This window comes from Protopterus annectens, chromosome 1.part0 (genome assembly GCF_019279795.1).
Source record: "Protopterus annectens isolate FY-2018-M chromosome 1.part0, PAN1.0, whole genome shotgun sequence".
Lineage (NCBI taxonomy): Eukaryota > Metazoa > Chordata > Ceratodontiformes > Protopteridae > Protopterus > Protopterus annectens.
In genome coordinates this window covers 1,376,806,264-1,376,831,282 of record NC_056725.1, presented here as the reverse complement: position 1 = coordinate 1,376,831,282, position 25,019 = coordinate 1,376,806,264, and the positions used below count along the sequence as shown (strand labels likewise).

The window sequence follows — 25,019 nt, the reverse complement described above, 5'->3', positions numbered from 1 at the left end:
GTTGAAAATGAGGCTACTTATCAGGGTGTTAACTGCTTTGGGTGTTAGAAGGTAGTTATTCGAGGTGGATTGGGAAGAGAGAGGATTTTTATGTTGGAATGGTAAGAGATGCTATAAGCTGCCAATATTAAAAGTAGCAGAGTGGCTGTCAGTAATGCAGCTGGTTTATGAACTTTTGAAGGTTAGATGCTTTTAGCCTTTTTTGTTGTCACTGGAGGATTTTTTTTGTTAGGCATTTTAAGTTAAATTCGGTATGTATCTGTTGTTTGTAGCAGTAATTGAAGTGGGAGGGGTGTAGATAAAGAATTTTGAGTTTGTGTATAAGTGGAGTGTTTTGATTGGTTGAACTGTCAAGAGGGTGTGGCTATTGAAGTATAAATTTAAAGAAAGTGGGGGTGGGTGGGAATGGAGATAGGATAGAGGAGCGGAGTATGTCCGAGCGCAGCAGGCTTACACCATGTTTGAGGATTGGAATGTTTCTCACAGGTAGAAGTTGTATGCTGCTTACTAGTCTGCAATGTGGCTTTTATTCTTTTAATATTTGTATTCCCCTTTACTCTTTGCTGCACAGTATGTAGCAAAAGGTAAAATTAGCTTGAGACTTTGCACTTTCATTTGGTGTTTAATTAGTGAAGAATAATTATTGAGGGGTAGGGACTGAATGCTATGACTCAGAGAGGGCTGAATACCTTAGCATAACATAACAGGCAAGTTAAGCAAAATGCATCACCAACAAAAAGGATGAAAAGGGTGGGGGTCTAAGAGAAGGCTTGCAGCTGTGGCCCCTGGGGTATGCGCTCTAGCTGATGTTTAACAGATTTTAATAAGGCATAGTAGTAATCACAAAAGCAGGCACCTACACTTGCTCATAAGTGGCAACAGCAGAGTTCCCGCAGTTAAGCTGGGGTGCAGTCTTTATTTATTGATTATTGGTTAGCATTTCCTTTACTTTTAGCTGGAGTGAGGGGAGTCCTCGCTTGCACAAGTAGGGGGTGGGGGGAGACCCAAGGTGACAAGGTGCTCAGTGGCACTAAAAGTTGCAAAGAAGACAAAAGGAAAGGAATACAAGACTAAAAGCAACAAAATAAGGACATCAAAATAAGCATAGACAGCATAAATACTGTACAGAAAGCAGAGCAAGTTAACATAGCCCATTAAGAGTCACCAAAAAGAAATACATTGTGACTCTACAACCAAACGTTTTATTTAGCAGCAATCAGTGTAACTAGTTAGAATATCATGTTACCAGACAATATCGAAACAATGTAGTAGTTTCACCAGTTTACCATAAATATCATTCAGCACTTTACAATGCAGTTTTTAACTGGCACAGAGTATCGCTTCTTCAGCACTACCTTTTTAAGGAGCCCTGAAACAGGTTTAGTGAAAATGGGAGCAAGCAAAACAAAAACCTAAGATTCTAATATCCAATTTTAAACTATACCAGTAAAAAAAAAAAAAAAAAAAAAAAAAAAAAGCTGCCTATAGAGAGAAATTATTGTAACACTCTCTATGCAGGGACAATAGGTTTACAGTGTGGAACAGAACATTGAGAAAAGAAGAGAAATAATATCACTTACTAGACTAAACTTATTTAGCAACAGTCAGTATAACTAGTTAGAATACCCTATTACCAGACAATATTGAAACAAGTAGCAGTTTCACCAGTTTACTATAAATGTAACCAAAAAAGCAGAGTAAAAACGCTACAGGATGCTGGATGCCTCAGATAAACACCAACACCAACAAGTTATATTCCACAGATTTAATATATAACTGTTTAAAACTATGTTAAATTAAGCGCTTTCATCCACATGCAATGTAGACTTCTTCAGAATAACCTCAATTAATCAGTTAACCTTTTAAATATTCTTTTTGGTGCCAAATTTAAAAAAAACGGCTACATTTAAAGAAAAAGTGCATTTATCGAAAAACAGTGCATGTCTATAACAAATACATTTGAAATATGCATTTAAAACCCACATGTACCAAATAATACTCAATTTCCTTATTATAATTCATAATATACAATATATTCTTCATATTTTATATTTTAAAATAAATTGTACTACCTGTGGTTCGTGCAATAATTTGATAATTCAATATTATGATTTAAATTATATTTCATCTCAGTTTCATTACCATCATATAAATCAATAAATATGCCAACATAAAATAAAAATGAAATGAAATTCAATATTAATATCTATTGAAATATTATTCATTGTCAATGACTAAAGTGTGAAATGCAATATAATCCATACAAGCATATTCTTACGAATCCTACATATTGAACTGCAATATAGGTTTTATTGTAATGTAGTCATTTAAGCCAGGTTCATTTGAAGTTATTGTAATGTAGTCATTCAAGCCAGGTTCATTTGAAGCATCCATTAATATCTGCCATTTAACTTCCTTCAAGCCTAATTAGGCTTTATAGTTGCCTCCTCTTTGACCCTGCCTAACTTGTTCCATGATAACATATCTAAAGACATGACTTTCCCCATGTTTGTCTATATGTCTTTCCCTGTGTTTGTCTATATGTCTAAACAAGGCGTTGGATTTATCTTTTCTTTTTATGGCATACAAATGGTCATAAATTTTCCTTTTAAACATTCTCTCCGTTTTACGGATGTAGAAGCTCGGAAACAAAAACATTCCCATTGGGTTACATTGTTTGAATGCTATTGTGTGGTTTAGCAGTAGTTTACTATAAATATCATTCAGCGCTTTACATTTATTTATTTATTTATTTATTTTACATTTGTTGACCGGGCTAGTCCAACTGGATAATTTCCATTTTCAGTGGAGGCCCGGGGAGAAAAGCTCCAAGATTAAAACAAGGTTATATAAAAAAAATTAAACATTTACAATAAATGCCTGTGACACAGACAGTGAGCAACAATGCATACATCTTAGTTTAGGTCAAGAAATAAAAACACATAGTATTATCTACATATTGAGAAAGGCAGTAATTCTTTGCAGTACAATTATGTGAGGATGGGATATTAGATATTTTAAAATGTATATACATACTTGTAAAAGACATTGTTTATACTTTTTTTTTTTTTTTTATTAGAGAACAATAGTAGCAGTACAGTCATTAGGTCATTTGATATCCCAGAGAAAGATTGCAGTTTAGAATTCAGGAAATATGATAGTGGAAAGAAAAAGTAGATTAGTCTGGATTGGTACAGGAGCAGAGCCAGAAGTTGTTCAGATGTAAAAGAAGTTGTTTTTTAAAAAGATGAAAGGAGGCTAGAGAGGTAATGTGTGAGGGGAGGTTATTCCATATTTTGCCTACTGAGTTGGAGAAAAGGGAGTTACCTGCTGAATTCGTAATTCTAGTTGTGTTGACTTGTAGTTTTTCGGCGGAGCGCAGCTGTTTCAAGTTATTATAGGGGATCAGGAGGTTACTAAGAGCAGGTGTCTTTAATGGATGATATAGAATGTTATGTGTTAAGAGTTGTTGATATATAAGCTTGTTAGGAAGTTCCAACCAGTGTAAATGTTTTAAGTTAAGACAGTGGTGAGTTCTATACTGGGATGCTGTGGCAAAACGAGCTATATTGTGGTAGGATGTAGTCAGTTTCCTTAGGTTGCTTTTAGAGAGATTAGTGTAAATAGAGGAAGCATACAGTAGAGTAGAGATAAGATGTGATTGTGCTAAGGTGGTCCGTGCTTCTGGTGTAAGGAAGGGTTTAATTCTGTACAGTGAACCAATCTTTTTATTAACTGCTTTTATGGTGTTATTGATGTGGTAATCATAGTTAAGATTATTATCAATAGTAACACCAAGCAGTTTGGTAGTAGAATCGGGGGAGATGACGGACTTGTCACTTGCAGTAACAGTGAAGTTAAGTTGAGAAGATTTGTGGGTAGGTGAGAATAGTAACAGTTTTGTTTTCTTGGGGTTGAGGAGAAGACATCTTTTTGAGAACCACTGTTCGACGGTTGAAAAGGTAGTTTGTGTCAGTGACTGGAGTTCGGATTGAGTGGAAGCTGTACATATAATGGTGGAATCATCTGCATATTGTATACAGGTAGTGTTTTGGATAGATGATTGGAGATCATTAATAAAGATAGAGAATAAGAGTGGGCCTAGTATAGATCCTTGAGGTACTCCTAAAGAGATAGGCAGTAGAGCAGATAGAGAATTTTTCCAGAGTACTGCTTGCTGTCGGTTTTCAAGATAGGATGAGAACCAGGATAAGGAAGAGGAATCCAAGGCAAGGGATTTTAATATGTGTAGAAGAAGTGTATGGTTGACCATGTCGAAGGCTTTTGACAGGTCTAGGAAAAGAGAAGAGGTTAGTTTGTTGTTGTTGCGGTTACAGTTGATGGTGTTGATAAATGAAAGTAGTGCAGTGGTAGTACTATGTGAAGGTCTAAATCCATGCTGAGTGTTAGCTAGTAGGTTGTTATGAAGGAGATGGTTAAGTAGTTGTTTGTGTATGCATATTTCCATGATTTTAGCTAGAGGAGATAATAGCACTATAGGGCGAAAGTTAGAGAGGTCAGTGGATTTACCTCCCTTGTGTAAGGGTATGATGTGTGATATCTTCCAGATTTCTGGAAAAGTACTTTCCTTTATAGATCGGTTTATTAGGATAGAAACAGGGTAGGCAATAGCTTTAGCTGCTACTTGAAGGAATTCAGCAGGAAGCTTATCTGCTGAGGGGGTAGTTGGTTTAAGTTTTTGTAAGAGAGATTGTATGTAGGAGGTGGGTATGGGTTGAAATTGAAGGGGAAGAAGGGAGTTGTTGATGTTACTTATGAGGAGTTGGGATGCATCAGGAGATAAGTGGTTAGCTAGACTTTGTATGGAAGTAGTAAAGAAGGTATTGAAGTTATTAGCAATTAAAGAGGGATTATCAGGGTCTAAATTCTGTGGGTTTGGTGTAACTACTTTGCCTGGGGTAAGTAGATTATTGATGGTAGACCAGAACTTTTTTGGTTCTTTTTTGGTGGTTTGCTGAAGTTCAAAGTAATAATTTTTCTTATCTGAAAGGATGGCTTTTTTGATATTGTTTCTGAGCTCTCTAAAGGTTTGATGAACTGTTGGGTTTCTAGAGGAGCACCATCTTTTCCAAGCTTTATTTCTGAGTTTAATTTTTTGTTTAGTATTAGAGGTTAGCCAAGGTGCTGTTTTGGTTTTTGTTCTAACGGTACGACTTGGGGCATGTTGATTTAAGATTGCAAGGAATGCTGAGTTGAAATGTTCAACAGCATTGTTAAGTGAGAGGTGTTTTAGAGGGGTCCAGTTGTATAGTGACAATTCAGTTTGAAACTGTTCAGGATTAAATTGTTTTTTTGAATATAGTGTTCTGTGAGAGGTAGGTAAGTTAACATTAGTTTTAGCTCTAATGACATAGGTGAGGGAGTGATCGCTAAGGTCATCAGGAAGGATGTCAGTTTGGTAGGTTTGTAGGGGCGAGTTTGTAAGAATCCAGTCTAAGGTGGTTTCTTTTTTACTCTTATTATTTATTCTAGTGGGACTATCAATTAGTTGTTTGAAGCCATAAAGGTTTATATGGGAAGTAGGGTTAACATTGTTACAAGATTTCCAATCAATGTTAAAGTCCCCAAGGAACAGTGTTTCTTGAGGGAGGTTATTGGAGAGTTGTTCAAGAAGTTGTTCTAAAGTGGGGATGTTATTTCCAGGGGGGAGATATGCACAGATGACATTTATAGCTTTAGTAATGTTAATTTGAATTTTGGAGCCGATTATTTCAGCATTATTGTTTTGGGTGAAGGTAAGGTCAAGAAGAGTAAGCTTCAGGTTTGTTTTATATAGAATAGCTACTCCGCCTCCCTTCCTGGAGGTGCGATCAAGTCTAAAAATGTTATATCCAGGTGGGGTAATTTCAATGTCTTTAATTGAAGGTTTTAGCCAAGTTTCTGATAAGCATAGTATATCAAATTTGTGTACTTCTAATAGGGCATGGAGTTGACTAATTTTGTTACAGATGCTACGTATGTTGAGATGGGCCAAAGATAATAAGTTAGAGGGTGTAGTGGATGAAAGAGAGAAGGGTTTGATATGATTTGTGTGTGTTTTGATAGTAGTAGCTTGAGGGCCTGGGTTGGGGTGTATGTCACCATCTTGGAGTAGAGTGAGATAGTTTTCAAGTTTATGTTTTAGGAAGGTGTCAAGTAATTTCTTTGTTTTAATTCTTAGTAGTTTGCAGTGTTATAGTCTGTGGTATTTGGCAAGTAGGTAATTGGATTGTGAGGAGGTATGTAAGAAGGAAGGAGGTGTGGATGTTGTAGGTGTACTGGTATGTTTTGAGGGAAGTGAGAGAGAAAAAGAAATGGAGTGTTCATAGGAGGTTAGGAAGTAGGCGGCAATGAGAAGGAATAAAAGTAAGAAGGAGATAGGTAATTTTAGTTGTGACTGGAGGATAGTTGTAGTCATGATAATATAGTTGTAACTTTGTATGTGGTTTACTGGTGTTTTATAGGTGGAAGTATTGAGGGAGTGTAGGGCAAGTGGTATGTTAGGTGTGTTAGTGAGAGAGGGGTAGGGCTGATTATAGTATGTAAATAGGTGTGGCTTAGTGCAGGGTGGTACCCAATTAGTGAGGATGTGAGTATGATTGGGAGGATGAAGTAAGAGGAGTGTCTAGAGGGAAGATAAATGTAGGATCCCTGGGGGTGGGTGGGAATTGGGGGTAGGGAGGGGAGAGGAGTGAGCCCGCAGGGCGAACGGAGCGGGAAGAGCCAAAGCAGAGATGTTGAGAGGAAAACAATCAGAGAGGTGCTTATATTGAAGGTAAGTAGTCCAGGGGGATGGAAGAATGCTTGGTGTAAGTACTGAGTGAGGTAAGGTTGAGTTAAATAGAGAAAGGGGAAGGGAGGAAGTTGCAGAAAAGGCTAAGAGATAGTGGGATACAATAGGAATTAATATGTTGAAAGAAAAGTTTGGAGGGATAAGCAGTTCCAGTAGAAGGGAGCCACCTAGTGGACACAGCAGGTAATTGCTACCAGGATTACTGACAGAGCGTGTAAATGTGGAATGGGGCAGGTAGTTGGAGTTACTGATGGTTGCTGGTGGTCGAGGGAAGGGAGAAGCTATGGGTGGCCGCTGGCAGTTCTTACTTAGAGATTAGCAATACTTCAGGGTGCAAGAAGCATACAAATAGTGAATAAAAACCTGGAAGAGTTTGTAGGATGTACTTTCTTGCGTCTTTTCAGGAGGTATGTATACAATACAATACAATACAATACAATGTATTTTATCTTGCACAAACAGAGTACTGCGTCCGCAGCACTGTCGTTTTGAGGAGCCCTGAATCAGGTTTAGTGAAAATGGGAGCCAGAAAAACAAAAACCTAAGTTTCTAATATCCAAGTATAAACTATACCAGTAAAAGAAAAAAAAATAACTGGAAAGTTGCCTTAGAGAGACATTATTGTAACACTCAATGCAGGGACAATAAGTTAGTGTCGAACAGAGCATCGAGAAAAAAGAGAAATAACAATATCACTTACTAGAGATACTACACCCGAAGGGATTTCAGCTACAAATGTAGAGCAAATATGGTATCCAGGATTTTTAATGTCTTCTATTGCTTCTCTGTCTTTGTTTTTACAACTTTTTATGTGTGCATACTTCCCCAACCTAGTACATTTTGTAATGACTGTTCATTTTTACACAACAGCAAGTACAAATTGCCCCGTCATCTAAACATGCATTTGTATTTTTTATATAAATTAAGCTTTATATTTTTGTCCAGTTTGTGGAAAGTGAACTAATCTGGAAATATGTTAACTAATAAAATCAAAAGTAAAATATTTATAACATTTAAATTAATTGAATTTAAATACATTTTATTTACAAAATTTAATCTCATTTTTTAATAAAATGTTTGTTCCACCCTCATTAGACTAATTGTTGAATATAATGCCCCCTTTTGCATGTATTTGTACAGACACATGCAACAAATGGAATGTCCATGGTATCTTACTAAAAGGATGCAAGGCATAAACAAATCTTCCATTAACAGAATCGTAACTTTACCACTATACTCTATATCCTACAGACTGTCAAGAGGTGGCCTGTGTCTGGTATACAAGGCATCCTCCAACCCAATACTGATGGAATTTTTGCACATCATTAAGTCAAATTGCATCATACATACTCAGGCTAGGGATCTAAACCTCTTCTGCAACATCAGCAGAATGGTTTGGAGGAACAGGTAAATCTCTGAGGATACTGCTGTTCTGGAACCAACTCCCATTTCACATAAAACAAAGTTCATCCCTGCCCGTATTCAAGCACACCTTGGCTCAATGGATGGGAAACAAAATTTACCCTAGAACTGCCCCCTTCACTACTAAGAAAATAAAACAAAAAAACTAAATGCTTTTTCCCATGCATGGGTCCCCTCAAGTTGTCTGTGGTATAATCGCCGTTGTTCTCATTGGGGGTAATATACACTTATCGACCATGGGATGGGTAAGGGCAGTGTCTAACTAAATGGGATAGGTTAAATCAAGCACAAAAAGGGAAATTGACTAGGCTTAACATGGCTCACAAGGGCAACTAGCCTAGTACTTGCATTTTTTTTATATAGGTTCATATGTAATTTGAGAGAAAGACTTAATGGTTCTGCGGAGAGTTGTGATGCTATTCTTTCAAATACATCTTTGTGTGCACTGCCTAATATCCCTCATTCCTCTATCTCTCTCCGGCGGGCCTTGTACTATGCCATCTCCTCCTTTACACCTTCATTTTCTCACACCAGGGCTTCCATTGTAGTTTTGGCCCCCTAGAGCCTTCTTGCTTCTCCAGTTTTATTTCCTTTAATCCGATCAGTAATACTGGGTCTTCCATCTCTGTTACCAGTGGAGGCTGCTTTTTTTCCATCTCTTCATGATGACCTTTTTCCTTGCTATCATTATCACTTCTAAAATTTTATGGTGCTCCTTCACCTGGTTATCAACACCATGTAGGAACATCTGCTCAGAGAGAGTCACCCCTTCCCGCATCATCTCTTACTACCTTTGTCATTCCTGCCTTAAACTGAATTAAAGCCTGGCAGTCCCAAAAATATGCATCCAAGTACCTTTACAGCCTGTTTATTCAGTGATGACCAAAAAGGTTTGAGTTGTTTTTGTATTTGTCTTGTATATAGTACATTTTTCTTATCCTGTTTGACATGGAGTTTTGCAAAGTTTCTAAGATGTCCAAGTTGCTGAAAGGCATTTGGAGTTCTATTTTTATACCAATTTTCCAGACTTTTATCCCTTTTTGTCATGATTTTTTTGTTTCTTTTGTCAGTCCATACATTCCTTAAACTCAGTTGATTGAATAGAATAAGAACCCTTTTGCATTCAAAGACCTTTCCCTTCTGGAAGTAACTGGTTCTTCATCTGTCTGTCTCAGATGATGTGAAAATAACTAGTACTGACTTTCTATTAAAATAGTGTCTAATATAGAAAGTGCAGATACTCTGTGTAGCTTTGTTTCTCAATTGAGGATATTTTCCCATGTTTTTTGAATGATTTTATTTGAAATGTTGAGACTGTGGTGATTTCTGTTAATGTGGTCAGTTCTGGCTTATTCGGTGACTGATCTTCATTGATGTTCTGTCACTAAACTACACTCTGGCACAGTTTAAAATAAACATTTTAAGGCAAAATCAGGATTACTTGAGAGTTTTTTTTTTTTGTGAGCTTTGAATCCTTCCTTTTTATGAGTTTTGAATCCTTCCTTAATTTCTTATTTCATATTTCTACCTGTGGCTGCTGCTCGTATGCCAAACATCTAAGGGTGGAGAAAGAGCTGAAAATAAGACTTTCTTCCATGACCAAACGATTTTAAGGCGGAGGCTGTTGGTAAAGGCTGGAGTGAGGTATTCTCTTATTAAAGTAATTTTGTTTAGGAGTTATGTTTCCCTAGTCTCTACAAGTATTGAATGTCAAGTGCTTATTAGTTGTGCAGTCTGTCCTGCATAACAAATCCACATTCTACATCCTAGGTTAGAGAAAAAGGTTTCCTGTCACTGAGTATTAGCAATGCTCTTTTCAGATGTCCTATAAACCTGATTTTTTTTTTTGTAATCCATACATGCACAGAATTTATTGTAGCGTGTAAAACGCAAGTTAACAGAATCGTTGTGTGCTATAATCTGATCATGTACCCTTACACTATATTATAGTCATACTTTGAGATCATTTTATAACTTAATTAAAGCATCATTAACTGTTCAATAAATGTGGAATGGTTATTGGGAGGAATATGTTGTATAATAAAAACAAGTAGTTACCACTGTCTGTCTGAAGCATTATTTGCATATAAACTTTTCTATGCATTTGTTGAAGAGGGATGACCATTTGTGAATGTTAATTGAAGTATTAGTAGAGATAGCAAAGATTTACCTGTACAGATTTACTCCTTTTTGTGGGTGTATACTCTCTCATCATGATTGTTGTATAGGTTAACCGTCTTGAGGCTGCTGTAAAAGTAATTTGCCCTTTTGTGTTTTTCTTCCAAAGGTCTCCCTGTTGTAAACTACTACTTCTATCAGCTGTTCCCGTTAGGGGTCACCACAGCAGATCATCTGTTTCCATTTCTTCCTGTCTTCTGCGTCTTGCTCTGTCAAACCATGCACCTGCATATTCTCTCTCTGCACATCCATAAACCTTATCTTAGGCCTTCCTCTTTTCCTGTTATTTGGCAGCTCCATCCTTAGCATCCTTTTCTCAATGTACTCAGTATCTCTCCTCAGCACATGTCCATACCAACCCAGTCTTGCCTCTCTGGATTTGTTTCCAAACAGTTCAACCTGAGCCGACCCTCTAATATACTGATTCCTAATCCTGTCCATTCTTGTCACACCCAATGCAAATCTTAACATCTTTAACTCTTTCACCTCCAGCTCTGACTCCTGACCTTTTGTCAGTGCTACCATCTCCAACCCATATTACATAGCTGGTCTCACTACCATCTTGCAGACCTTTCCTTTCACTCTTACTGGTACCTGTTTGTCACAAATCACTCCTGACACTCTTCTCCACCCTGCTTGTGTTCTCTTCTTCACCTCTCTTCCACACTCGCCATTACTCTGAACTGTTAATCTCAAGTATTTACACTCGTCTATCTTCGCCAGCTCTACTCCCTGCATCCTCACCATTCCTCTATCCTCCCTCTCATTCAAACACATATATTCTGTTGTAGTCCTACGGACTTTCATTCCTCTCCACTCTAGAGCACCTCTCCACCTCTCCAGGGTCTCCTCAACCTGTTCCCTACTCTCACTACAGATCACAGTGTCATCCGCAAGCATCATAGTCCACGGCGACTCTTGTCCATCACCACTGCAAATAAGAAAGGGCTCAGGGCTGATCCTTGATGTAATCCCACCTCCACCTTAAACGCATCCGTCACTCCTACTGTATACCTCACCACTGTCACACTACCCTCATACATATCCTGTACCACACTTGCATACATCTCTGCCACTCCCAGCTTCCTCATAGAGTACCACAGCTCCTCTGTAGGCACCCTGTCATATGTTTTCTCAAAGAGACAGTGCAACTCCTTTTGACATTCTGTATACTTCATCAACACTCTCAGAGCAAACATCGTATCTGTAGTGCTCTTTCCCGGCATGAAACCATACTGCTACTCACTAATCATCACCTCCCTTCATAACCTAGCTTCCAGTATTCTTTCCTATAACTTCATTCTCTGATTGATCAGTTTTATCCCTCTGTAGTTACTACAGCTCTGTACATCACCCTTATTCTTAAAAATCAGTGCCAAAACACTTCTCCACTCCTCAGGCATCCTCTCACTTTTCAAGATTTCATTAAACAATTTGTTGTAAACTGATCCCAAGTAAATTTGATAGGTAGTTCCAAATAGTGTATCCATGGAGTATTTTGTGGCACTCTTCGTAAAGAGATTTAGGAGACTACAGAACTCTGGTGGCTGTGAGTGAGGAATTTCTTTTTTGAGACAGGCACTTTTATAGCGGTTTTGCTGACATGGACAACAGTGTTGGGGTGCCCAGATATTCTGATAGCCTTTTCTACTACTTGTCAGAGCTCTGGACAGTCCCTGAATGTGTGCACCCATGATTCTAAACTATCCCCATTGCATTTCCAACACTGATCAGATGTGTTTGGGTATAGGTGTAAAAAAGGAAAAAGATTAAGAATCACCAGACAAAAATTTTAAGCACCACTGTGAGGTGGATTGGTTTGGGGCTATAACATTAAATCTTTTGCTTCAGATAGAGATGTATCTTCTTTTCCCAGTATGTAACAGGGAGGGGGAGTTAAATGGTATAACGGAGTAGTATATAACCTTTTGAAATGTATGAAGATGAAGTGATTCAGGCTTGAGGTGAGTTGATTTAATAGTTGAATCAAAAGTGGAGGAATATAATGGATATTATTGCACCTTAAGGAGAGAGATGAAGTTTTGAGATTAATATTTTTCAAAATCTGGGTAAAGAACAGTTTGCCCTAAGGAGAGAGAGAAAAAGAGGGCCTTAATTTCCTAAGAGTTAACAAGCGCCCAAGGATTTCTGCTACCCTCCCCAAAAAATATTCTTGGATCAGTGTTTGCATCCTGTCATTTCATACATTAGTGAAGCCAGAAGATAATGGTATTTGTGGGAACCTGTTGAAATTCTAAGGATTGTTACTGCAAACCTTAGAACAGCAGAACTATAGCTGTTACTTTTGGGGAAAGAGTACTTTGTTTAAAAAAAAAAAAAAAAAAAGTCCAAGGTTGTGGTACCTTAGAGAACCTCCTCCACCATAAGGTACAGCAGCAGTCTCTGTGCTACTGTATAATGTACAATAGAGTTATTTGTGGGAGTATAGGCAGTAACTCCCTGCCTTGTAAAATACTTTAGTGGTATAACAGTGAGTTTTAAAATTCACTGTTTTTATTTGTCAGAGTAGCAGTTTATATTTCATTTATATGAGATCCATAATGGTAGGACTTGAATTTGTATTAGAAAGAAACTGCTGAGTATAGGATCAAAGGCCAGTAAACATTTAATTATCAAAAAGGCGAAGTGAATGCTTTTGTCTAATCAAAGCATACTGTGCGGTAAAAGGTGTTGGTAGCAGTCAAGATGTTAGCTTCTTCAAGAGAACATTCTGCAGGAAAAGGGTTGCATACTAGGAAGAAAGTTTTAGCATTTTTTCAGCTAGTAAATATGTTAAGACTGAGCAGTAGAACCATGAGATTCAAGTGCTGCACTAGACTATAAAGTTTTATTTTGCAGATTTGAATAGTGCCCGCATTTTTATTATTGCCACTTTAAATAGAAGGAATGAAAGTTTTAGAGATGCCTGGACTTTCAAAAGTTTAGTAGACAAAAGTTACTCTTAAGTAAATGGATGGATTATGGTGATGTGAAATGCATATCTGATTTAAGTAGATTTAAACATTTCAACAACACATTTCTTTTCCTTTGGGAGCTAATTTGCCTCTCATTGGTTGAGATATTGATGAAGGATGTAACTTTAAATGTTTATTTATGATTGATAATATCTATCTTTGCTGAAATGTATACCAAGATATCCCATGGCCATAGCGGTCCAAAGTGATTTGCAGTGTGGAACTTGCCTTGTACACTCTAGCATGTGTAGACTACAGCAGCACAATGTATTTTAACTCCTGTTATTCCTTTTTTATTGTTTGTTCGTTAAGCCACTTGTAAAAGTGAGATCTTGTGTTTATGCTGTCATCGGGTCATCTTATCCCTCAGTAACTCTACTTCAGGGATACCATGTGGCTGCATCCACATTTTAATGGACAAAACACTGTGCATGGGCAGGAATGTGTCCTTTAAAACATATGGACACAGCCTCATTCTATCCCTGCACTGACCTTACCAAGAGATAAGGTCATTTTCTGGCTATGTCTTTTAGTATAAAAAATTTACAAAGCTTTTTGTTGTTGAGGGGGAAAAAGGAACACTTGAGGAAAGTGTGTTGTGGCACTTTAGTGTGATGCATGTCTGGACTATTCATTGGGAACAAATTCTAGAGTAGTTGGAAAATTATTTTTAGGATTCACATACAGACCTGAAATTTGGTGGGTTGAAGGGAAGCAAACATTTTGATTTTCAGATAGTGACTGAATGGAGATGATTAATCTCAAAAGTATAACCTCTGCATACATTGTCAAGACTTATAATACCAATCCCCAAAATGATGGGAAAAAAGGCCCAAAACACAAGAGAATAGAGAATGTCAAACATTGTTTTTCTCCTTCAGAGTTCTTTTTAGTAGAGGTGGCAGGCCCCCCATACCCACAGACCTTCACATATACCAGCTCTGTGAATTTCAGGAACCTCTAGTCCCAAGTTGATATATACTAGTCTGCATTTTTGGGCATTCAGTTGTCCTCTTCCTGTACTCACTCTAACCAGCCTCGGTAGTTACCACAAAGAGCATTTGTTCTCAGAAACAACCACCTCCTGTTTTGCCTTAGTCCTATAGCTTTATTGTTAGTGGTTTTAATGCAAAGGTAAATATTAAAAGGGAGAGGGAGACGCCCCTGCCTGGTGTCCCATTTAACAGAAACCACCAAGGAAATAAAGGACCTTAACTTCACCACTTGGAATGAACTTTGGTGTTATTGCTATAATGCATGCTCAGAGAGTTTTTTTTTTTTTGGTCCCCTCAGACCTCACCCTATTGTCCTGGCTCCCCCAGTGCTCCATTTCCACACTGGGTCTACCAGCCATACCCCTAACACCCCCCCCCCAGCATTTCTCTGCTATTGCTTACGTGGTTGTGGATTGTAAGGGTTGTCTTTGGGGTTTATCCGACTGTGCTCCCATCTGGAGTGGTGGGTGGGGTTCTTTTATGTGGACTACCACTTCCTTTTCCTGCTCCCCCATACTCATCATGTGGTGTCTGAGGGCAGCTCCCTTCTTTGGACCACATCTCCCCTTAGGGCGTGTCATCAAAGAGCACCTGCCCATCCCTCCCTGCTGCTCCATCAGTCATCTGAGCCTCTACTTGCACCTAGGTTGCGTGTGCTGTAGTCGGGGCTTTATCCTTCTATGCCACAGGAGCAGCTCCCAGAGATTAAGTTTGAACTCAAAAACAACTTAAGAAATTCAAAGGAAATAACCAAGCAGGCTATAAACCTAAAAAATATTTTCACCCTCACAGAGGTTTTCATCACACTGAACTCGCATTCTAAAATGTTTTTGATTAACATTAAACAAGAAAAATAAAACAAATGTACTGTAAGTACAGAATGGTATAGTATATTATTGTAGTACAAGCTCAAAAAACACTCAGGTGAATATGTATAATATTTACATATTCAGACTTTAAGCTGTTTCCTTCCTAATTAACAACCTGTATTCAAACTGGAACCTTAGTTTGAGAGACAGCCTTACAGAACTATATTCAAGTTTATAGAGCTAAGTATATTTTCTGTGTTATTCTGTATTATAGAGCTAAATTGTCTGCTTGATATCTGTGTCTTACAGCTCTGCACATCTATAGAAAACAGTATATATATTTTTTTATAATTTGCACATTCCTTACATCTGTGTTGAAACTGCCCCCACCCCCTCATTTCCTGCCTTGTCTTTCAGCTGATATAATTTAGCTAGTGCTGTGTCTCCTTTTAATTAACAACCTGTATTCAAACTGGAACCTTAGTTTGAGAGACAGCCTTACAGAACTATCTTCAAGTTATAGAGCTGAGTATATTTTCTGTGTTATTCTGTATTATAGAGCTAAATTGTCTGCTTGATATCTGTGTCTTACTGCTCTGCAAATCTATAGAAAACAGTATATATATTTTTATAATTTGCACATTCCTTACATCTGTGTTGAAACTGCCCCCCACCCCCTCATTTCCTGCCTTGTCTTTCAGCTGATATAATTTAGCTAGTGCTGTGTCTCCTTTTAATTAACAACCTGTATTCAAACTGGAGAGACAGCCTTACAGAACTATCTTCAAGTTATAGAGCTGAGTATATTTTCTGTGTTATTCTGTATTATAGAGCTAAATTGTCTGCTTGATATCTGTGTCTTACTGCTCTGCAAATCTATAGAAAACAGTATATATATATTTTTATAATTTGCACATTCCTTACATCTGTGTTGAAACTGCTCCCTCACCCCCCTCATTTCCTGCCTTGTCTTTCAGCTGATATAATTTAGCTAGTGCTGTGTCTCCTTTTAATTAACAACCTGTATTCAAACTGGAACCATAGTTTGAGAGACAGCCTTACAGAACTATATTCAAGTTTTTAGAGCTAAGTATATTTTCTGTGTAGCTAAATTGTCTGCTTGATATCTGTGTCTTACTGCTCTGCAAATCTATAGAAAACAGTATATATATTTTTTTATAATTTGCACATTCCTTACATCTGTGTTGAAACTGTCCCCCCCCCCCCCCTATTCTTGGTAGTAGTTTAAATTTGGTGGCTTTTGCAGTGCCCGCCCCACTGTAGATTTGATCTAAGACACTCCCCTAGGACATCTCTTTACCGCATTCTACCTAATAAACCCTTTCTGCACTTGCTTTTAGTCCTTTTTAATTTAATTACATTTTTTCAAACTGTGTGTGGACGAATATTGCTACATATTCAAGTGTGCCAGCTTGCACTGCATGAGAATTGTATTTACTACTTTACTAAAAAAATTTCTTCTGCTTTTACTGTACTTGTGTTTCTTCCTACTTTATTTTGCTTTTGCGTCATCTTAAATGTTCTCAATTGTATTTATTACTGCTTGGTGTAACTCATTCTAAGCCTTTTAGTTTAAACACTTGGGCTTCAGACCAGTTTTACATTGAGAGGGTTTGTGGTCTGCACTGTAGTGGCAGAACAGGTAGCTTACATCCTTCTAAATTGGGAACTGCTGATTGAGGGCTCAGTGTCTGTTATTCTAAAAGTGTATTAATTCTGGTTTAAGCACTTGGGCTTTCAGGCCAGTTATTTTACATTAAGAGGGTTCGTGGTCTGCACTGTTGTGGGAGGAGAGGCTGGACTCTGCCCTTCTGAGCTGGGAATTTCTGGTTAAAGGCTTATAGTGCATGTATATCTGAACTGCTTCTTACTGAAATTGGTACACCTTGTTTGCTGTAGCATAGACTTGATCCAGGCCTGCTGAATCTAGCTTTGTTTGTATGCTTGTTATTTCCCTGGAACGCTAATTCCACCTAAAACGCGGCTTCTCAGCGCTTCTGTGGATCCCTAGTGATATCTGCATTGCTTACTGTACTTATTTCCTTGCTTTGCTTGAAAGAAAGTTACTGTTTGTCGTTTTTGCATTTAAGTTACCTGTAACACATTGCACTTGTTACCTGGCACTTGCTCACTAAAGCAATTATAAGTCAGCACTAAAAATTAAAAGCACTACACCCTCGCTCCCCATTGGCCCTTGTTTTCAATTATAAAGGAATTCCCAATATTATTCTAGCATGTCCAAAGGTCAGTTGTCAATCTCCTCTGGTCCAGCTGGTGAATATGGGAATCTTGAGGCAATGTTACAACTGCCTCATGTACACAGACAACCCTCTCCTCCTCCCAACAAATTCCAACACATGTGAGAGATGCAACCATATAGCCAAACTGGAGGCTAAGCTCTCCCAACTCAGTACTGGCAAAACCAGTCAGGAGGAGAAGGAAACCACACTCACTACAATTCCAGTCTCACATAGACCTACCACGACAGCAAACCAAACACATAATCACACAAAAACATGCTCGGAGGCTCTAAATAAAGATCTGCCTAAGCAGCAGAGACCTCCAAAGCAGACACCCAAGCAACCGCTACTCCAAGAAAAACCACGTGCAACACATATCTCACAAAGCCAGTGTGCCGAACAGTCACAGCCCTTAAGGCTAAACAACACACCTGATACACTTGTAATAGGTGACTCTATCATCGGGCACACTGACGTCCCGCTCACCAGGCTGAACAAGGAGAAGATCACGGTGAGCAGCCTGTCTGGCGCTAGGATCCGCCACATAACACAAGCACTCAGGTCACTCCAAGGCAAGTACAAATATGACTCAGTCATTGTCCATGCTGGTGTGAATGACCTGAGACGTACCTCCCTGGACTACATGAAAAGAGACATAGAGGAGCTCTCTGAGCATGTAGCCCAGGCTGGTATGACCCTGACCTTGAGTAGCATCTTACCCTCACCAAGAATGATGCCACAGTATGAAGACAAGATGATCAATTTCAACAATTGGCTTAAGTATTGGTGTCATTCAAAGGGGATCCAATGCCTATCAGCTTGGGATGATATGCACAACAAGCCACGATGCTTTACTAGGGACGGCTTGCACCTGTCACCCCTGGGCTATCGGATATTGGCAAAGGCTCTTGCTACCCCCATAGTGCCTTTTTTAGGCAAGGCTCAAAAGACAAACCCACCTCCATAGGTATCACAAGGGATAAGAAACTAAGAGTAATGCTACTACCTCAAGATGCACGCACTCGAAACTCTCCTTAGCATGGAGAACATCGATATCTGTGCAGTAACAGAAACCTGGTTCAGGGGTCCCGAGAGCACCCCAGCACTACCAGGTTATACCTCATACCATGCTTTTCGGCCCCAAAACTTGGACCGAACCACAAAAGGAGGGGGAGTATCGATATTCATCAAAGATACCCACACCTCCAGGTTGGTGGCAAAGCACGAAGCATCAGAGACTATCCATGTGCAACTAACAGTGGGTAAAACTGCCTTCCAGTTTATAGCCTGCTACAGACCACCCTCCCAAACCCAGGAACCCCACTCGGCCTTCCTGAGAACACTGGAAAATATGAAGGTCTCTCCAAACACCATTATATTGGGCGACTTCAACTACCCAAACATAGATTGGGAGCATTACTCTAGCTCCAACACCCTTGCCCAAAGGTTCCTAGAATTCATAAACTCAAATGCTATGGAACAACTTGTTACCACTCCCACAAGAGGGGAAACATACTGGACCTGATCATCACCAACATGGGGACTCTATGCTCCAGACCAGAAGTGTATCCCTCACTGGTAAGATCAGACCATAAACTGATCTCACTGGATATTCACATCATGACCCCACCCCCTGCCCAGAAAACCACAGTGAAAAACTTCTCTAAAGCAAATTTCACACTCCTCAAAACCGAGGTGGAATCCTTCAAAGCCCCCGGGCCTGTGGAAAATACATCCCAGACCGCAGAATCCTTTATAAATGCATTCTATGAACACCTTCAGGACTGCATGGATCTTGCAATCCCAAATGAAACCAAGACCCAATCCTCCAAAGGCAGACGACCTGTCTGGTGGACCCCAGCTATAAACAAACTATACAATAGAAGGAGGAAGCTACTACATGATAGAGCAAAATCCCAAAAAGGGAAGGCATCTCTGATCAGTATTTGCTAAGGGCACTCATAAAATCGTCAAAGGCCAGCTTCGAGAGAAAAATTGCACAGGACACTAAGGATAATCACAAGGCTTTCTTTAGTTATGTTAGGAACCTGGGTGGGAATTCCCAGATATGCTCAGAATTAGTCCAAAATGACAAAAAATACACTGATCCCACAGACATTGCCAACATCCTAGCTGACAGGTTCAGCGCAAACTTCTCCCCTCCCCACCAAAAGGGCAAATATCTATCCCAGCAGAGTGCTGCCCCCCTGACATCTCAGATGCTCAGGTGGGAGCCGCCCTCTCCAAAGCAAAAAACACAGCATCAATGGGACCAGACGGTGTCCCAGGCTGCGTCCTACATGAACTTCAAGAAGAGCTAAACCCAAACATAAAACTACTGTTCAATCTCAGCCTTACTACAGGATATGTACCCAAAGAATGGCGTACAGCAACAGTGGTCCCTCTCCACAAAGGTGGTGCCTCAACGGACCCTGGAAACTATTGCCCCATAAGCCTGACTAGCTTGGTCTGCAAAGCTATGGAAAGGATCATCATGGACCTCATAAATAAAGATATTGGGGACCTACAGACACTGGATCCTACCCAGTTTGGCTTTAAGGGCAGATCCTGCCTCTTAAACCTGGTTGACTTCTTTGAAACAGTCACCAAGGCCATTGACGAAGGGAAGGTGGTCCACACAGCTTATCTGGACCTCGCAAAAGCCTTCGATACAATACCCCACTCGGGCATTATAGATAAGCTCACCAGCTTAAATATAAACCCCTATGTCACTAGATGGGTTTCAAACTGGCTCAAGGACAGAACCCACATGGTTAGAATTGCTGGAGCCATGTCGGACTCCAAACCAGTTACAAGTGGCGTCCCACAAGGCTCAGTCTTGGGACCTCTCTTGTTTGGTATATATTTCTCGGAGGTACAGGCCAACACGGAAGGACTGTGGCTGACCAAGTTCGCAGATGACTGCAAACTGGGCGCCATAATCGACTCTCCAGCCGACACAAGCATCCTCCAAAAGGGCCTCGTAAAAACAGACAACTGGTGCCAGAGCCATGGCCTCAAGCTAAACGCCAAAAAGTGTATAGTCATCCCCTTTGGCAAAAACAAAGTGCCCACAAATTACCACATAGGTGGTAATCCATTAAGTACAGAAGAAGTAATTGGGGACCTGGGGACCCAAGTTGATAGCAATCTCTCATTTGACAACCACGTGGCCAAAGTGGTTAGAAAAACATTTTATATAGCCCACCTAATCATGAAGGGATTCACATCTAGATTAGGGGAGGTCATCGTGCCTCTTTACTCATCCCTCATCAGGCCCATAATTGAATACAATACCCCTTTTGGGATGTACCTTACCAAACACCTGCAGCAACTGGAAAGACCCCAAAAGTACCTCACCAAGAGGATCAAAGGGCTCAAACAGATGCCATATGCTGCCCGGTTAAAGAAACTCCAGCTCTACTCAGTGGCATACCGCCTGCTCAGAAGTGACCTGTGCCTGACATATAAGGCCATGTCCAACCCAGAATTAAGGGACATGCTGCACCTCAAAAAATCCAAATCCCATCGAGCTACACGCTCGAGAGACTTGAACCTCAGCACTGAAATAAATAGGACATGCTGGAGGGACAGATTCATAACCCAGAGGCTCCCTTCACTCTGGAATAAAATCCCAGTCCAGGTTAGGCAGAGTCCCTCATTGACTCTTTTCAAGAGGAATCTTGATAAGTGGATGGGAGATCGTAGGTTTACCCCGGGTATCACTTCTGTGTCACTGTTAGACAGAGGCACAGTATACTAACCTCGAAAAAGGGCATAGCAAAATTAATTTAAAATGGGTGGCGAAAGCCAAACATACTCTGGCTAGGCTTATAAATGCCCTAGGGCAGATAGCCTAGTATGAACCTATGAACCTATACAACTTTGGAAGGCTGCATTTGGGTAATTGATGTTTCGGATAATCGACTCTCTGCTGTGTTCAAGAACATTCTTAACACATTGTTTGTGCTTTCTAGTCACTCAGTAGGACTTTATGGTAACCTTTATGAATCTCTGTCAATATTTAAAGCTGCAAGAATATCAGTAGGAAAACTAAAAATAGGAGGAAGAAGCTGTGAGTTATGTCTGTTCACTTAGAATAGTGTTCAGTTGGTATACTCTTTAGTGTATGCGTTGTTGAATCCCAGGGTGTATGTGTGTGTGTGTGCGTATGTATGTGTGTGTGTGTATATATATATATATATATATATATATATATATGTATAGATATAGATATATATGTATGTGTGTGTGTACACATACATACATAGATACATATACAACATACACTTGCATACATACACACACACACACACACACACACACACACACACACACACACACACACACACATATGCATTTATGTATATGAAATATGAGCAGATGGTGCTCCCGTGGAAATGAGTAATACAAAATTGGGTAAATATTTATATGTATAAAAAGGAATACAAGAATGTCTCTACATCTTGTTTAGTGAAGAACTTAGAGGTTTTGCTTATGGAATTAGCTGGTGAAGATGAAAGAGCGTATAGAAAGTGTTTAATTTGGTGTAGAACAGAAACAATGCCAAGATTCAGCTAGAAGTTATTTTATTGTAGGTTTAAATGTGTGGAGGTTATATGTGGACCTCAGGGGAAGTCTGATTGAGTTCTGGGATCTTGCAGTGCAGCTAGAGTACAGGACATTTCCTTCACATCTTTCAGGTTTGTAGGAGAGAAGTTTTTACATGTGAGTGTAGTAGTCTGTGGGGATAGTAGCTGTGGAGAATGTTGCTTAGTGCAGAGCATTTTGAAAGTGTATGTATTATGAGTCACAAGTAGCTGAGTGTATGTGTGATGGTGGTGCAGTTGAACTTGGTGCAGTTGTTTAGGGTGTAGCAGTGGGTTTATAGGGATTGTTAGCAACAAATTTTCTTGTAGTTTAATTCTTAATGTAGCCCTAAGATTATTGAGGATTTTGCCCCATATAAGATATACAACAGTGATTGGTAAGTGTTAGGTGATGGGCAGTGTTTTTGTGGTGTTAGTAAGAAAGGTTTTAGACCTGTATAGCATTCCTAGTTTCAGGGGAGTTTTTTTTTTTAATTGTGTGTTGAATGTGTAGATTAAATGTAAGATGGTTATTTATTAACATTTGCAATAGTTTACTGTATGTACCACTTCAATTACTGTTACTTAAGGTGTAATTTTAAAGTTGTTTTGTTTGTTTTATATGTGGGATTCGGAGAAGAAAAAGAGTAATTTAGTTTTTTGGGGGTTTAATAGTAGTTGTACATTTGTGGAGACCTTTTTCAGTAAAGATAAAAGCTTCTTGTGCCTTCTGTTGAAGATGGCTTAGGCTGTTTGTGGAGCATATAAGAGTTTAATTATCCTTGTATTAAATTTAAGGAGGCTTGCTTTGAGGAGGGGTACAAGTTAATGAAAGCATTAAAGAGGAGACGGTCAAGACTATAGCCTTGGGGTATTCTGAATATAACTGGCAATAACACAGACATTGTTAAGCAATATTACAAATTGATTTATGCATGATAAGTAGCTACTAAACCATTGGAGAGTAGTCTGGGATAGGCCTAGAGAATATATGTATTGCAGAAGGCTGATGTGTGAAATAGGGTTGAAAGCTTTAGACAAGTCAGAGTAAAGTGGAACATGTTTGCTGCTGTCCTTGAGTTTGTTGTGTTTGTCAAGATTAGTAAGGCAGAGGTTGTGGCCTGGACAAAAGTCATGTGTGGGAGTTGGAGTTATTCAAGTAAGAAATATTGCAGTAGTTGTTTGCAAATACATTTTTCTAGAGTTTTAGACCGTAGGGGTGATATACCTGTATATCTAAAGTTGATAATTTATTTGAGCTACCTTCTTTGTGGAGTGGAATAATTTATGACTTTTCCCAAAGTGACTGAACAAAGGAGTCTTTTGTTGACATACCCATAAGATTAGAAATGGGGTAGGCTATCGCATCAGCTGCTATTCTGAGATACTGTGTGAGAGGCTATCAGCAGATGGGTCTTGGTTTTTGTGCAAGGTTTTATAGAGGAAGTTGAGATGGACTGTAAGGTGAAATTAATCAAGTTAGTAGCATAAGGATGATTGTGTTGGGGGTTATGGAAGGAGTCCTCCTCGTAAGGTTTGCTAGATTGTCAATGAAGTATGAGCTGAATTGGAATGCTGTTTCTATTGCAGAAGAGTTAGAAGAAAGTTTTGGCTGTCTTTTAATTTTGGGTTGTAATATTTTTTGGACAGAAGACCATAATTTCTTTGAGTTGTTTCAGTGGTTGTTTTGAAGAGGGGTATAGTATTTATCGGTGTTGACTTAAGTTTGGTTTTTTTTTTTTTTTTTTTTGATATCTTCAAGAGCTACTTAATATTGTCTTTTAACTATGTGTTCCAGACTTTGTTTTGCACAAGTACTTTATTTTATTCTTTTTATTCTTAATGGTGCATGAAAATTGAGAATATTTGGGAACATTGTATTACCTTTCAGTGAGACTGTTCAGAAATGTAAGGCTTTAAGGATGGACCAGTTATAGGATTTTAGGGTTTATGTAAATTAATTTGTGTTAAATTTTAATAGGTTATAATTTACTTTGTAAGAATGTTGTTTAGGTTGGTGGGGAGTAAGTGTATTAGTATATAATGGGAGCTGGTCACTGAGATATCAGAAAGAGTACCAGAAGAAATATATTTGCTTGGGATGGATAACAGTATTCAGTGTAGTATGCTACCATCATTAATTTTGTTTTGTTTAGTGGGAGTAATTAAAAGTTGTGTAAAACCATAGAAATTCCTACTTAAGTGAGAGTCTGAGCAAATTGTTTGCCTGTCAATACTTGTGTTTCATAGTATTTTCTCATTAGAGATGGTATTAGATGGCTAGGAGAAATTATCTTTAGTAAGGTCAAATTGTTTCCTGGGGAGGGTATAAAACCGTATCGTGTACTAACTTTTGGGGTTGTACAGTTTGAGGAATGATATGAGAAGCTCTGCATTTAGGAAATTTGACAGTGTGTGGGTAAGAGTGAGTTTATGTAAATTTGGGTGAAAAATGTCAACATCTCCTGCTTTATGTTCTGTATCTGCCCTCATAATATTATAGAATGGTGGTAATATTTCTTTGTCCTTTACGCTGGGTTTAAGCCAGGTTTCAGTAATTGTTGTAATATCTAGGATATTATGAAAGATCCAGGGAAGGAGTTCAGTTATTTTATTGTAAATACTATGAAGATTAATATTTGCTTGGTCGAGGCTTTTTAATGTTGAGTGTGATTGCTGAGGTCATGATGTAAGCTTTTGGATGGAGCACACCTTTTAGAAGGTTGATTTAAAGGGTCCACAGTTGGGGTGTATGTCCCCACATTTTGGTAAGTACTATGACAATGAAAGTAGTTTAGTATGTGTCTTCAGGTTTAGTCTTTTTTCTGAGGCATAGTTGGTTAAGTAAAAATCGTATATTTTGTTGATGAATGAGGGATGCATTAGATAAGGTGGGTTCAGTTTTGGCAAGTGTGTGTTTGTGGGGTGAGGTGTATACTGATGGTAAGCTTCTGTGATAGGTTATAGGGTGGGGGGGATAAGCTAGTGAGCATTATT

The 25,019-nt window shown here is 38.9% G+C and overlaps 1 protein-coding gene across 1 annotated transcript in view; it reads left to right on the top strand.

Annotated features, from left to right (window-relative positions):
* Positions 1 to 25,019, top strand: part of RNGTT (RNA guanylyltransferase and 5'-phosphatase) — a 2,413,358-nt gene that overhangs the window by 53,609 nt on the left and 2,334,730 nt on the right. The gene's annotated exons all lie outside the window — the stretch shown is intronic.